This window comes from Octopus bimaculoides, chromosome 14 (genome assembly GCF_001194135.2).
Source record: "Octopus bimaculoides isolate UCB-OBI-ISO-001 chromosome 14, ASM119413v2, whole genome shotgun sequence".
In the NCBI taxonomy this organism is placed as follows: Eukaryota; Metazoa; Mollusca; class Cephalopoda; order Octopoda; family Octopodidae; genus Octopus; species Octopus bimaculoides.
This window is the reverse complement of record NC_068994.1, coordinates 18,675,060-18,689,549: the sequence shown is the minus strand read 5'-3', so window position 1 is coordinate 18,689,549 and position 14,490 is coordinate 18,675,060. Positions and strand designations below refer to the sequence as shown.

The 14,490-nt window shown below is 33.5% G+C and overlaps 1 protein-coding gene and 1 pseudogene across 3 annotated transcripts in view; one reads left to right on the top strand and one right to left on the bottom strand.

Moving 5' to 3' along the window:
- The window catches only part of LOC106868156 (protein neuralized), a 518,993-nt gene that overhangs the window by 96,422 nt on the left and 408,081 nt on the right, over positions 1-14,490 (top strand). The gene's annotated exons all lie outside the window — the stretch shown is intronic.
- On the bottom strand, positions 4,492-4,589 carry LOC128249461 (U6 spliceosomal RNA; annotated as a pseudogene).

Sequence of the window (14,490 nt, the reverse complement as noted above, 5' to 3'; positions counted from 1 at the left end):
ATATATATATATATATATATATATATATATATATATATATATAAACGTACATATTAGAAAACAAGATACTGTCTCAGGTGAATTGATGAGATAGTCAGTATTACAGGAAATCAAGACAATTTAAGAATTTCATAGCTTACTACACAAGCAATAAACCTATACAATCCCTCAGTAAACACAAAATAATTGTGGACACTGAAAGAGGAGAGGCAATCACTGATGAAATCCATTACACCTGAATGTGTGATTCTGTAAACAATTCTTTTTACTTATTTTTTTTTTTTTTTGCAACAAATAATACAATCTTGTATATTTAATACGATTTTCTTTTGTGCCGCCACCCTAATCTCCAAAGATAAATTTTTAAATATTCAATATTTACATCTGTATGACAATTCAGTCTCTAGTCATATGTACATAGCACCAGACAGGATTTGATTTAGGAACCTTTATTTTAAAAATAGTTGTATTAACACTCTCATCCATTGTCCACTATGCTAGTGATGAATGTATATTTAATGTTACATTAAATACATCAATTAAAGTTATCTTTCAGTAAAGTTAACCATATCATGCTGATGTTAACTCTAGGCTTACAAACAAGATGTCAGAAAAATCAAAGGAGCAATACATATGACTTGCTAAGTCTCCTCTATCATTTATGGAGTTATGATGCCTGGCTTAAGTTAATTATATATAAGATTTGCTTCCTAATCCTGCAATTTCACATTTGATCTCATTGTGTTGCACCTTGGTCAAGCGTTTTCCATTATAGGTGAATGTAGGCCTCAAGTTTAGTGAGCGAAACTGGGTGGACGGCCTATTAGAGAGACAATATCTATAATTCAAACTAGTCTGGTCTCGCACAATGTCATGCTGATTCTATCTGAGAAATCCTCTTACACTACAATATGAGGAGAGAATTCTATTGATGAGAGGCTATCACAAACGTCTATGATTTACCAAAAGACATGCTGGGGGCACATAAAAACACCCAGTACACTCTGCTAAGTGGTTGGTATTAGGAAGGTCATCCAGCTGTAGAAATTATGCCACAACAGACAGTTGGAGTCTGGACAGCTTCCTGCTAGCCAGCTGCATGTCAAACCATCCAACCCATGCCAGTATGGAGAGCAAACATTAAACTATGATGATGATGTAAAAGCCTAGAAGGCTGAAAGAGCCACTGTATGATTCTTTAAACCTTTAGCATTTAAGCCAGCCATATCCAGCCAAAATATTCTGCTTCTTTTATGTTCAAATTGGCCAGATCCAACATATCACACCTATTCTACAATGTCATAGTAAAAGTAAACAATCACATCATGATCAATTCAGAACAATGAATAAATAAGCATTACATTTGTCAGACTAATCTGAATGCTAAAAGATTAATAGTTAGTGATGGTCTTCCTTACTATATGTTTTGAGAGCTGAAAGCATGACATTCATGATGTCATTTCTGACAAACAGAAATTGAAAATTTTTTTTTAAATGTAGAAATTAACTATTCTTAAAACAAATTGAAACTTGCACTTTCAGTTGATAGCTTATTTTCATTGTTTCTGTCTGGATCATTTGTCTTTGTAGATTTTTGATAATTGGACAAAGTAGATAGATGAATCTATCTAATTAACCTTTGCATTTCAGACACCACAAATAATCATAATGACTACTATATATAGCATTGCTAATTATAACTTTTCTTAAGAAGTTTAAGTGAAAATGATTAAAAAAAATTAAACCATTGTGGAGCAGAGAAGATATAGAATATTGCCAACTAATCTGAACTTGAAAGAGTTCACTCTGAAACAAAATCATGGCTTTCAATGGCATTTTAAGACATAGTAATCTTAGTTGCAATTAGTTACAAGTGGCAATGGAATACAACGAGGTGGAGTAGCATAGCATCAATTCAAGGAGAAAATAGAAAAGTATCTAGAAAGATAATTTCTGTGGCAGGCTGTAATTTCAGGAATTCACAAAGCTTAAGTGAGCTTTGACACAAATAGATGGTGTAGAGAGGGGTTCCCCCCCCCCCCACCACCACCACTGTTTTTCAAATAATAAAAGGCACTCATACATATTTGCGTGAGCTTTTTGATATCAGAAATCAAAACGTGTCACTTACAAAAGAAAGTCATCCATTGAAATAAATTTGCTTGTGTGTATGAGAGAGAGAAACAAGAGATTATCTAAATGTTTTTTAATTATACTGGATTAATTCATAGTATATCAATTTTATTTCACATTAATAGTAATTTATGTTTTATATATTACATGACTGGGCCACACACATGCACAAGTAGATGTGCAAAGCAGTGACAGAAAAAATACAAACTGAAGACCAATTCAAATATGTTTGAGAAATATTTAAACCTGTAAAAGCTTTTCACTGCAGTTCATGGAAAAAAAAAAGTTCATTTAAAACAAAAAGGTATTAAAACATCATAGTCAGCTCAGTACTAGTGAATTCATCTTGGGCTTGTTAGTACTCTTCAGCACTAGATACCAAGAGAGGCGACTCTGAGCTAATTAGAAAGCTGTGCTTTCTTTATGGTAAATTTATCAATATTAACCATTAATGGTGCACATTGGCCACACCAGGTTGGAATGAATTCGAGAGTAGGTTTACAAATCAGCAGCAGAAAGAATATATATACAAACTTCAGACCAGTTCAAATATAGCTGAGAAATATTTGGATCTATGAAGGTTATTCATGCAGTTTGTTGTAGAGAATATTTGCATTTGGTCAGAATGTTATCATTAGAATTCAATCTATTCTTAGCTTACGAAATCTGTTGTGCTCTATGTGGCAGTAAAGAAAGTAAATGTGTATATATTGAGGTGTAAAATTACTATTTTGCACATAGAATCAAACTATTATAAGTAAGGTTTGTTTAGCTGGTGCAATCTATATTTGTATAGTGATTTAATGTGCAGTATCTCTTTATTGCAGCAGTTAAATCCATTGAAGAAAACCAAGATAAAAAACAAATTGATTTACTTCTAAGGAAGTATGGTGAAAGATAGGATAATGGGTTCTATTTTAATGATTATAAAAGTTTTTTTTGAGTAATGGCAGTAAAAATAAAAAGATTACAGCACCAAAAAGTGTCGTTAATTAGGTAGATCTTTGTAAAGGCAAGTTTATTAATCAGGCAGATGAGTTTTTATTGAATATAGTACAGAAAGAATATAAGTCATTAAAAAGTGATTAAACCCTGTTTTGAGAAATAAACTGTATGAGGATGTATAATTTGATCACTGCATGGTGTCAGCAGCTGTTGGAAGTAGGTATTACGATACCAATCAAAAGAAAATAAAACCTACAAAATTTTTGATTTTTCTCAAAGAAATGCTTATTTTTGGTTGAAATCAAGTTATTTAATGTGTTCAGTAAAGAAGAAAAAGGAAAAATAATAAAATATTCAGGTTTAATTATAACCAAAATTTGACACTGATTCTAATATAATTAACTTGATTCTTTTAATCTTGATCATACTATCAGCAAGCATTTTCAATGATACAGGGTTTAATCTTTACCATTCTTCTCTGAACTGCAGCAAGTAAAAGTTTCATGCTTTTAACATTGTTGTTATTTTAATGCCAACTTTTCCATGCTTGCATGGGTCAGACGGAATATTGTTGAGGCAGATTTTCTGCAGCTGGATGCGCTTCCTGTTGCCAACCCTCAACATTTTCAAGTAAGGAAATAATTCCCTATGACCAGATATGGAAGATGATCAAAGGCAATACTTACATGATGGCTTCTCTCTCTCTCTCCCCCTCTCCCTTTCTCTCTCTCACATACGCACCTACACACACATTCACATACAATTGTCTTCTTTGAATTTCCATCTACCAAATTCACTCAGAAGGCTTTGATTGGTCTGAGGCTATAGTAGAAGACACACAAGGTTCCACACAGTGGGATTGAATCCAGAGCCATGTGGTTGGGAAGCAAACTTCTTACTACACGTCTGCAGTCCTTGAGTTTAATTCTAACTTAATGGTTTGCCTTAAAGATTCAGCAGACTTTGAGTCCGGAGTGTGTTGGGGGCAAAAGAAAATTTTTGTTACTCTTTTACACTTTTACTTTGTTTCAGTCATTTGATTACAGTCATGCTGGAGCACCACCTTGAAGGGTTTTAGGTGAACAAATCGATCCCAGGACTTATTTCTTAAGCCTAGTACTTATTCTATCGTTCTCTTTTGCTGAACCACTAAGTTACGAGGATGTAAACACACCAACACCAGTTGTCAAGCAGTGATGGAGGGCTAAAGACACACACATAGATATATATACATACATACATACATACATACATATAATGGGCTTCTTTCAGTTTCTGTCTCCTCAAATCCATTCAAAAGGCTTTGGTCAACCCGAGGATACAGTAGAAGGCACTTGCCCAAGGTGTCACACAGTGGGACTGAATCTGGAACCATGTGCTTGGGAAGCAAGCTTCTTACCACACAGCCACACCTAGAACATGGAACACTTCATGAATTTGTATGTTGTTCTTGCACAGGGGTCATACTAATCTCTGTATCGTTCCAGTTTTAGTATATGTTTTGCCAAAACAATTTGAGAAACTTTGATAAATTTGATAGATTGAGCTGATGCATTCATACAAGAAATAAATATCAATGTATAAGTTCATATAAAAAAATACTTGTCATATGATTACAAATTCCTATTTTACTGTCCTAAAGCACATAAAGCCCAATTCAGAAATTCTCTGTAACATAGTGCAAAATATTGAAATGCGTTTTAACGGTTCATGAATTCAATTTTGACTTCTGAATTACAATAATGATTTGGTATATGGTAGACTTCAAGTCTGGAGACTGTTTCTTTGAAGAACCTTATTTTGATAAATTTGAAACAATGAGCAGGTGCATTATAATGATGATCTGTTAGTCAGGCTTAATAAGTTAGGGGGGAATGACACTTTTAAAGCATATTTGCATTTTGATACCATTCATTGACACCTCCATGGCTGAGAATGCCTTATACAATTCTTTGTCTAGTGAAACACCTCTACATTCTCTTACTAATCTTCACCAAATCTTATCAGTCTTAAGCAATCTTCCCACTTGTTTGATTTTCCAAGACACCTACAACAAAAAAAAAAGGAAATGCTGAACTATCCAAGAGAAACAACAATGCTAGCAAAACAAATGAAGAATTTTCTAGCTATGCCCTCATAATACATTAAAGTAAATTAAATTGGCTATACTCTCTCTTTGGGAGGAGTGGGATCTGAAGGATCCAAGAATATAAATATTGAGACATAAGGTGGGGGGATCAGTGGTCTAATTAATCTCCACTATTAAAGCTATTGTTAATGTCACAAACATGGCGATCTAATTATTGAAAATTATTTACATTTGAAATTACTTCCTTGGGTTTGTTAAACAACTCACTGGTTGCATTAGATCAAAGGCGAAAATATCATCTCAGATTTTCCTTTGCATTGAATGAATAAGATAAATTTCTTCATTGTAGTGCTCTTATTATATTCCAGTATTTAGCACTATTTAATAAATAATTTCAGTCTTATGGGCTTTGCTTCAAAACGTATTAGTAGAATGTAAATTTGTGATCATGTGATAATGATTTTTTATGTATTGGTACTTAGTTCTCTTGAGAGTAAGACTGATCTTCTATAAGGAACTCGGTACAAGAAACATAGCCAACCTATTGAAAACAGTGTTCCTTTTTAATTAATTAAATTTAACCCTTTAACATTCAGATTTCTCTGTCAAAGGTAATGCTTATTTATTCACTTTGATATGAATTAGTCATGCATTACCTTGTAGTTTTGAGATTTCAGTGATGTGATTGTTTACTTTTAGAATGACATTGTAGGTACGTGTGAGAGGCTGGCTCTGGCCAATTTGAGTATTAAACAAGTAGAATATTTTGGCCAGATATGGCTGCTTTAAATGCTAAAGAGTTAATGAATTGTCAAATATTCGTGTTGCTGTGTGTATAACTCTAAATTACTAAAGCTATGATGATAATTATGTCTGTTTCTCTCAGTTTACTATGGTGTGTGGATTTACAAAGGATACAAATATACCAGCATAGAAAACGGATGCTAAACGATGATGATGATGATGATGATTAGTCTCTCAGATATTATGTATAAAAAAATGTATGATTACTCTCTCAAATATAATGTATATTTATTCACATTATTTTGAATTAACCATGCATTATCTTGGAGCTAAGAGATTTTCATAGTGTGATTGCTTATTTTTAGAATGACATTGTAGGATAGGTATGAGAGGCCAGATCTGGCCAGTTTTAACACAAAACTAAGGACTTATTTTAATGGAGTCATTTAAGTGACAATACACTGGAGAAATTTTCCCTCCTATTACCTTTTCCAGACCTGTTGAACAGTGAAATTCTTGTCATAGTTGGTGGCTTGCCTTACCAAGATGTCAGGTGATGCTGGTGAAAGTGCTTGGCTGTTCCAGTATCTTAGCCTTGCTGTCGTCCATGGTGTGGGCTTAGTGTTCGATTGATGTTTTTCTTATTCTTTCTTCTTTTTTTTATTTATTTTTCTTTCTTTGCTCTTGTTTGTGTTTTTCGGTGTTGGATTTGTATTTTAATGTGGTTTTGTATTGTATACATATCGTATACATACATGTCATGTATGTAATTATTAAATTGTCTAAATTTTCAATTAAAAAAAAAAAAAGTAACTAAGCAGATCAACCAAACTAAACTCTCATCCGTAACACAATGAACTCAGTACTTACATCATGCTACCTATTTGTAACCCAATGGATTGAGCTATTGCATGAGCCCACCACAATAGGATACAGTATTACAAACTATTGAACATTCAGTTAGTAGGGTGGCATTAAATTGACTCATTTAACTGCAAATTTACCTTAGGCTAAGATATCTCACTATCTGCCTTAACAAAATTTAGAATCTTTTGTCTTCTAGGACTCGAGAATGTTTCCAAAACAAATTTGCTGTGCTTGAGCAGACATATCCAGCTAAGTGAAATCATGGTTGTGGCTTGTGCTGGTGACATGTAAAAAGGCACCTGTGCTGATGACACATAAAAGGCATCCTCTACACTCTTGGAGTGGTTGGTGTTAAGAATATCCAGCTGTAGAAAGCAAGCCAAATTAGACTGGAGCCTGGTACAGCTCTCCAGCTTATCAGTCCCGATCAAACCATCTAACCCACGCCAGCATGGAAAACCAATGCTAATTGATGATGATGATGATTAGCATTCAGATTACTCTCTCAGATGTAATGCATATTTATTCACATTATTTTGAATTAATCGTATTACCCGGTAGCTAAGAGATTTTCATGGCACGATTGCTTATAATAACATTGTAGGATAAGTATGAGAGACCAGATCTGGCCAGTTTTAACACAAAAATGGTGGAATATTTTGGCTGGATATGGCTGGTTTGAGTGCTAAAGGGTTAAGCATTGTCATCAACTCAGTCAATATTTTATATATGATTTATTTCCTCTGTCTTTCTGTTTTAGCCATATCTAACTTTTGCACAAATATATCTTATTTCCATGAAAGTTTAAGCTGTAAAATACTAGTTGGACAAGAATCTTTATCTTTTACTTGTTTTTCCATCATTGAGATTCAACCAAACTGGGGTTTAGTCAAACAAATTGACCCCTGTGTTTATTTTTGAAGTTTGGTACTTATTCTATTGGTTTCTTTTGCCGAAGTGCTAAGTTATGAGGATGTAAATAAATCAACACCAGTTGTCAAACAGTGGGGGAATACACACACACATACACACACACACACACACACACACGGCAGACTTAACAAAATTCACAAGGCATTGGTTGACCTAGGACTAGAGTAAAAGACACTTTACCCAAGGTACCACACTGTGGGACTGAACCTGAAATCGCATGGTTTCTATGCAAGCTTCTTGACCACACAACCATGCCTGTTCCTATGTGCATATTTTTAAAGAAATTGATTCATAACTTGGCATTTGTTCAGCCAGTTTTGAGTTATTAACTATTAAAGAGTAGATGAGATTGAAGGTATTTTGATCTGCAATTGAAATGGCTGTATTCAAAGTAGAAACATTATTGATTCATTTAGATTTCATTTAATCTAATCTTTTATATTTACATTGTTTCAATTCAAGCCAACAATGGAACCTCTGTAGTAACTCGACCTACAAGAATTAGCAGTCAAATTTGCTTCAAGCCACACCTGCCTTACCCTGTTAGCATTTAAACTGCCCATATCTGGCCCCAAATATTCTACCTGTTCTAAGTTCAAACTGACCAGATCTGGCCTCTCACACCTACCCTTGTATGTCATTCTAAAAGTATGCAATTGCATCATTGAAATCTCAAAGCTATGAGATAATACATTATTAATTGGAAATAATGTGAATAAATAAGCTTTACATTTGGCAGAATAATCTGAATGCTACATTGGATGATGTGATCCTCGAGAATAAAGACTGCACCATCATTGTTTGAACACCAGCCATTCATGACATGATTGACCAGGATTAAACAACAATAACACTACTTTTTTGAATGTGTTGAATTAAAGTAATGTCTCTTCAAGAATAGAAATTGAACTTGTGACACGTAGATTAGTATTCTCTCTAGCCTACTTGGTCACTCAAATTGTTTTTCACTATTTGATCGTTTTATTTAAATTTGTTAACCCTTTGCCTGTCTTGTCTACTACATGTGATACACAGGAAATATTTCCTTGATGTCCAATCATCATATATAACAACACATTCACAATTATTTTCAATCTTTAGAGTAACTTGGGACTTATCAAAGGAAAGCTTTATATTACTCAGAATATAATTCTTTATTGCCCACAAGAGGCTAAACATAGAGTGGACAAACAAGGACAGACAAAGGGATCAAGTCGATCATATCGACCCCAGTACTTAACTGGTAGTTTTTTAATCAACCCCGAAAGGATGAAAAGCAAAGTCAACCTTGGCGGAATTTGAACTAAGAACGTAACGGCAGACGAAATACTGCTAAGCATTTCGCCCGGCGCGCTAACGATTCTGCCAGCTCACCGCCTTCCAAATATATATTACTCAGAATGTACGAAACTTGGATTAATGAAAAGCATGGACATTTTAACTAAACTTATGAAATTTTTTTTTGCACAGGCAAATGGTTAAAATTAAATATTTCATTAATGTCATTCATTTATTTGCTGAGACATTAGGGAAATATTTTCCCTTCTTGTTTTAGAATGTGGCAGTTTATGATTTCTCACTTTCATAATAGCCATTCAGTTTGCTGTGAATATATTTTCTCTTATGTGTCAACATAGTATTGATTTTTTTTTTTTTACATAGACAACAAAGAGTAATCATATGTTCTGTACATGCACTTTCACAAGTGCATTATTGACATAGAGAAATAAAATTGTTATAACCAGTAATCAAAGCTTTTCAAGATCCCCACCTCCACACATAACCTTCATATTATATTATTTAGGTGACTTAAACATTTACCTTTTTATAAAGTGATACATGAGTATTTTATAAATAATAATAACAAAGAAAAAAAATCTTTTATTAGTTATGATATAAAAGCTTGAAGAAAATCAAATGCTTTGATTCTTTGTAATTTCTTTATGACGTTCTTAGCTGAATTTATATCTTATTTTTAAATACTAGAAATTGATTTCTTTGCATCTGTTTGAACAGCTGGCCATGTCGTTTGTGTAGAATGCAGCTTTTTATACTCTTTCCATTTTAACAACAGTGTTATGATACTTCTTTCAGATCTATATTCTCACCCGCTTTCTCTGATTGGTATGTGTCTTGATTATTTTTCATTTTTAACAAGCATGTTGCTGATGCCTCAACCAGAGGGCATTACTGAGTTTATTTCTTCCTAAGTGGAGTCTGCTTAAACAAGAAGAAAAATTAATAAAAAAAAAAGCTAACATTGGAAGATGGCTTTTAGCTAGGTTATCTTAAGATATTTTCCATTGTCATTATCTATTAAAATCATGCAGCATGCATATGTGCACAGCTGTGGATGCAACCTCAACTGTAGTTAGGAAATATGCTTTCCAAGGACTTGGTTTCAAATCATATCTCATCAGATCTCGCAACACAGCACTTTGACCAAGTGTCTTCTACCATCACCTTGTGTTGACCCCAAATGTTTTTGTGTACAATTTGTCACACAGAAACTGTGGGAAAACCAACGTTGTTCCTGTTCATGGATCTTATAGACTTAATCTACTTGACCCTTGCTGCCATTTGCAGTGTCTATGTTTCGCAGGCACTCAGGTTAGGTGTCTTGTCTGAAGGTAACTTTCTCTTTTTCTCCCACTAGTGCTGGAACCCTAAAAAAGTGGTTTTGGGTTCAGAGCTGGTAACCATGTAGATTCCCTCATTGGCCACAATAACTCGTTAGTTTCACAGGTCTATAGTCAACAACCTTTGACCAGTTTGTCTATTAGGTTTCCACTTTGCAATGAATCTTTGTTAGTTACATGTCTATAAGAACTTAAGAATCTGCTAGTCGAAACTTCATTTACATGTCAGTTTGGGGTGTTAAAAAGGAGGCACAAATAAACATAGAAGAAATCACTAAGTCAGAGATATTAAAAAGACAAAAAAGTATTTGGTAATGAAATATCTTGGAAAAAAAATTTCAGTAGTGCTTTTCTTTATCCCTTGTGTGTTTACAACTGATAACAGATATTCTTTCTAGTGACAGTAGCTAAGATTGTGTGTTACAAATTGTGGCTTCAAGGCTTACCTGAAGCGTTTAAAAAGCCTCAGAAAAGCTTGGAAGATCCAGCAATCCTTGCAAACATCATTGGGATTTTCGACAATTTTGTGCTTCAACCAAAATATATATGTGATGATGATGATCACTCCTGTTCATTTCGACATATGAGTATTTGAAAGAGGGGGGGGGGCTTAAAAAAAAAAGAAGTTTCAAGAAGCTTCGTCTATTTGCTATGGATGCATGAATATAATCTACATATTGAGGGAAAACAAGAAGAAAATGGAGAATAAATGGATGTAATTACTAATTTATTTGTGTGTTACAAAAAGATGACATTTTTTTTAAAAACAGTTCAAATAAATTGATTGGAAGTTGAAAGCTCAATGAAAAATAAATTAAGATAAAAAAGAAAAAAGAGCCTACATATGTTTCAGTCCTGTCATCAAGTTGGTGGGAATTTCCAAGCATTTTGTTGAATGTCAAGAAAGTTGCCACATTCTAACTATATTACGGTGGTGTTTCATCAGGGTTTATATGGAGCTGATGCAACTTAGGTAATCATTTTATCTTTTGAGGGAAGTGTAGAGTATTAGTAGGTTAAAAGTTATGTATACATAACTATACCACAGTATAGTTTAGAATATGGTAACTTTCTTGGCATTAAACAAAATCCTTGGAAATTCCCATCAGCTAGATGATAGGACTGAACCATATATGTAGGTTCTTTTTTTTTATCTTAATTTATTTTTCTTTGAGCTTTCAACTTCCAATCAATTTAATTGTACTGTTTTTTTTTTTTTAAAGAATGTCACCTTTATATAACATACAAATAAATTAGTAATTACATCCATCTATTCTCCATCTTGTTTTCCCTCATTACTGATAATTTCAATAATCCTGAACATATACCAATGACTTTCACATTATAGTATATGAATTAAACCAGTGGAATACTTTCAACTATATAATCCTTTATGAAGATATGCTTTCCTCGAATTAACTATATATATTGTCAGCTAATGACTAATATGTGTTATGATAATTCATATGCTCAGTTTTTGCCAAACTATCTCAGTTTATATGAACTTATATGTTTTTCCCCTTCATTGGAAAAAAAAAAAAAACCCCCCACAAAAAACATAGCAAGTGTTAATCTTTTAGCTAATAGATTTATTAATTCCTGTAGATCATATGACATGCTTTAACCTCATAATTTAATTAAATATCAACCAAATTACTCTTTTAGCAAATTGCAGGAATGGTTTGTTTTTGTATTTTATAGTTTCAGAATTTTTATTATGATTATTTTTTCTATTACTTTTATTGAAATAAAATTTGCAGGAAATTAAGAAATTCTAGTTTATTTTATTAAATAACTTTAGTCATTAAGAAATCCAAGAATTTCAATATAAATGTTATGTGAATGCATTTTGTTTTCTTAAGATGCTGTTGAGTCTTAGGTTGCCAATGGGTATTTTCTTTTTTATACATTTTAGAATAATGAATGTTATTGTTTCATTTCTGAAATCAAATTATTTGTGAAAAAAATTTAAACTTTCATGCTCACTAGAATGAACATATATATATGTCTTACTTGTTTGTCATTGACTGTGGTTGTGGTGGGGCGTCACCTTGAAAGATTTTTGTTGAGCAAATTGACCCAGTACTTAAGTCTGGTATTTATTCTGTCGGTTTCTTTTGCTGAACCCTAAATCATGGAAATGCAAACGAACCAACATCAGTTTTCTAGTGGTGTGGGAGGACGAACACACACACACATATATATATATATATATATATATATATAGGCGCAGGAGTGGCTGTGTGGTAAGTAGCTTGCTTACCAACCACATGGTTCTGGGTTCAGTCCCACTGTGTGGCATCTTGGGCAAGTGTCTTCTACTACAGCCTCGGGCCGACCAAAGCCTTGTGAATTGATTTGGTAGACGGAAACTGAAAGAAGCCCGTCGTATATATGTATATATATATATATATGTGTGTGTGTGTGTGTGTGTCTGTGTTAGTCCCCTCTAGAATTGCTTGACAACCGATGCTGGTGTGTTTATGTCCCCGTCACTTAGCGGTTCGGCAAAAGAGACTGATAGAATAAGTACTAGGCTTACAAAGAATAAGTCCCGGGGTCGATTTGCTTGACTGAAGGTGGTGCTCCAGCATGGCCACAGTCAAATGACTGAAACAAGTAAAAGCGTAATATATATATATATATACATATATATATATATATAACTGGCTTCTGTATAGTTTCCATCTGCCAAATTCATTCACAGGGCATTGGTTAGCCTGGAGATATAGAAGACACTAGTCCTGGATGCTGCACAGTGGGACTGAACTTGAAACCACATGGTTGCAAGTGAGCTTCTTAACCGCACAACCATGTGTGTGTGTGTGTGTTCCTTTAGCATTTAAACCAGCCATATTTGGCCAAAATAATCTGCCTTTTTTATGTTTAAACTGACCAGATTCAGCCTCTCACACCTACTCTAAAAATGAACTATCATATCATTGAAATCTCAATGGTACAAGATAATGCCTGATTAATTCAAAACATTGTGAATAAATAAGCACTACACTTGACAGAGTAATCTGAATGCTCAAGGGATATATATATATATATATATACATATATATATATATATATATATATATATATATATATATATATACACACCCAAACATACACACGCACACACTAGCAGTAATACCCGTTGTTGATCGGGTAATTACTTTTACTCTTTCTCGGGAGCCACATTCAAAGTGTTATTATATATATAGATTTACTACTCCTGTATGTGTGTATTTTATAAGAAGAAAAAAATGTAAAAATTGAAGTAGAAAAAAGATCAGTTTCATATATGAACTTCTGTTTGTTTATTATATGACAATAATAAGTGAATTGTATGTGTTATTTTGGCAATTATATAAGACACAAGGTTTTGTCTAGCATAGAGCTGTAATGAAAGAGAATTGCCCAATGTTCCACACAGTGGGACTGAACGCAAGGTGACATGGTTGGAAAGCAGGCTTCTCAACCACACAGCCATACCTATAAAGGAGAGATACATTTTGGATAATATGCTCCTTGACACTATATGCTTAACAAAAAGATGGGATGTTTATGGTGATAAGACCTTTGATTTTAATATTTACTCGAGCAACGCAACAACTAACAACACTACATCTTACAGGGTGTTCTAGAATTAACTATCTGTTTCAATGAAACTGGGCAAATTAAAAAAAAACTGACAGAATTTTATGTTTATTACCAAAACAAATAGATTTATAGATCTTACGTCAAACTTTTATTGAAAATTTCCAACATGTCTGTATCCCTGCATACTTCAAATCTCTCCTTAGCGTTGTGAAACACGTTTTGAAGCATTTCAGGAGTTAGCTCCTGCGCTGCTAACTAAATGGGTTCTTTAAGCTCAGCTAAACGATTAATCTATCTTGGGAATGGAGGTAAAGAAAATTATTGCTGCCAAATTGAAAAGAAAAGCTGTCATGGACGAATAAGAAGGGTCCAACAAGGATAAAAATAAAATCATAAACAAGACTAAGTTTATAGACTTTTAATATATATATTAAACATGATAAGCATAAATAAAAGTGAGTTTTAAAAAAAATGCATCCGATTTCACTCAAATCATCATTAATTCTGGGACACCCTGCATTTACTCGTCTGTCTAAACACCGGGGGGGG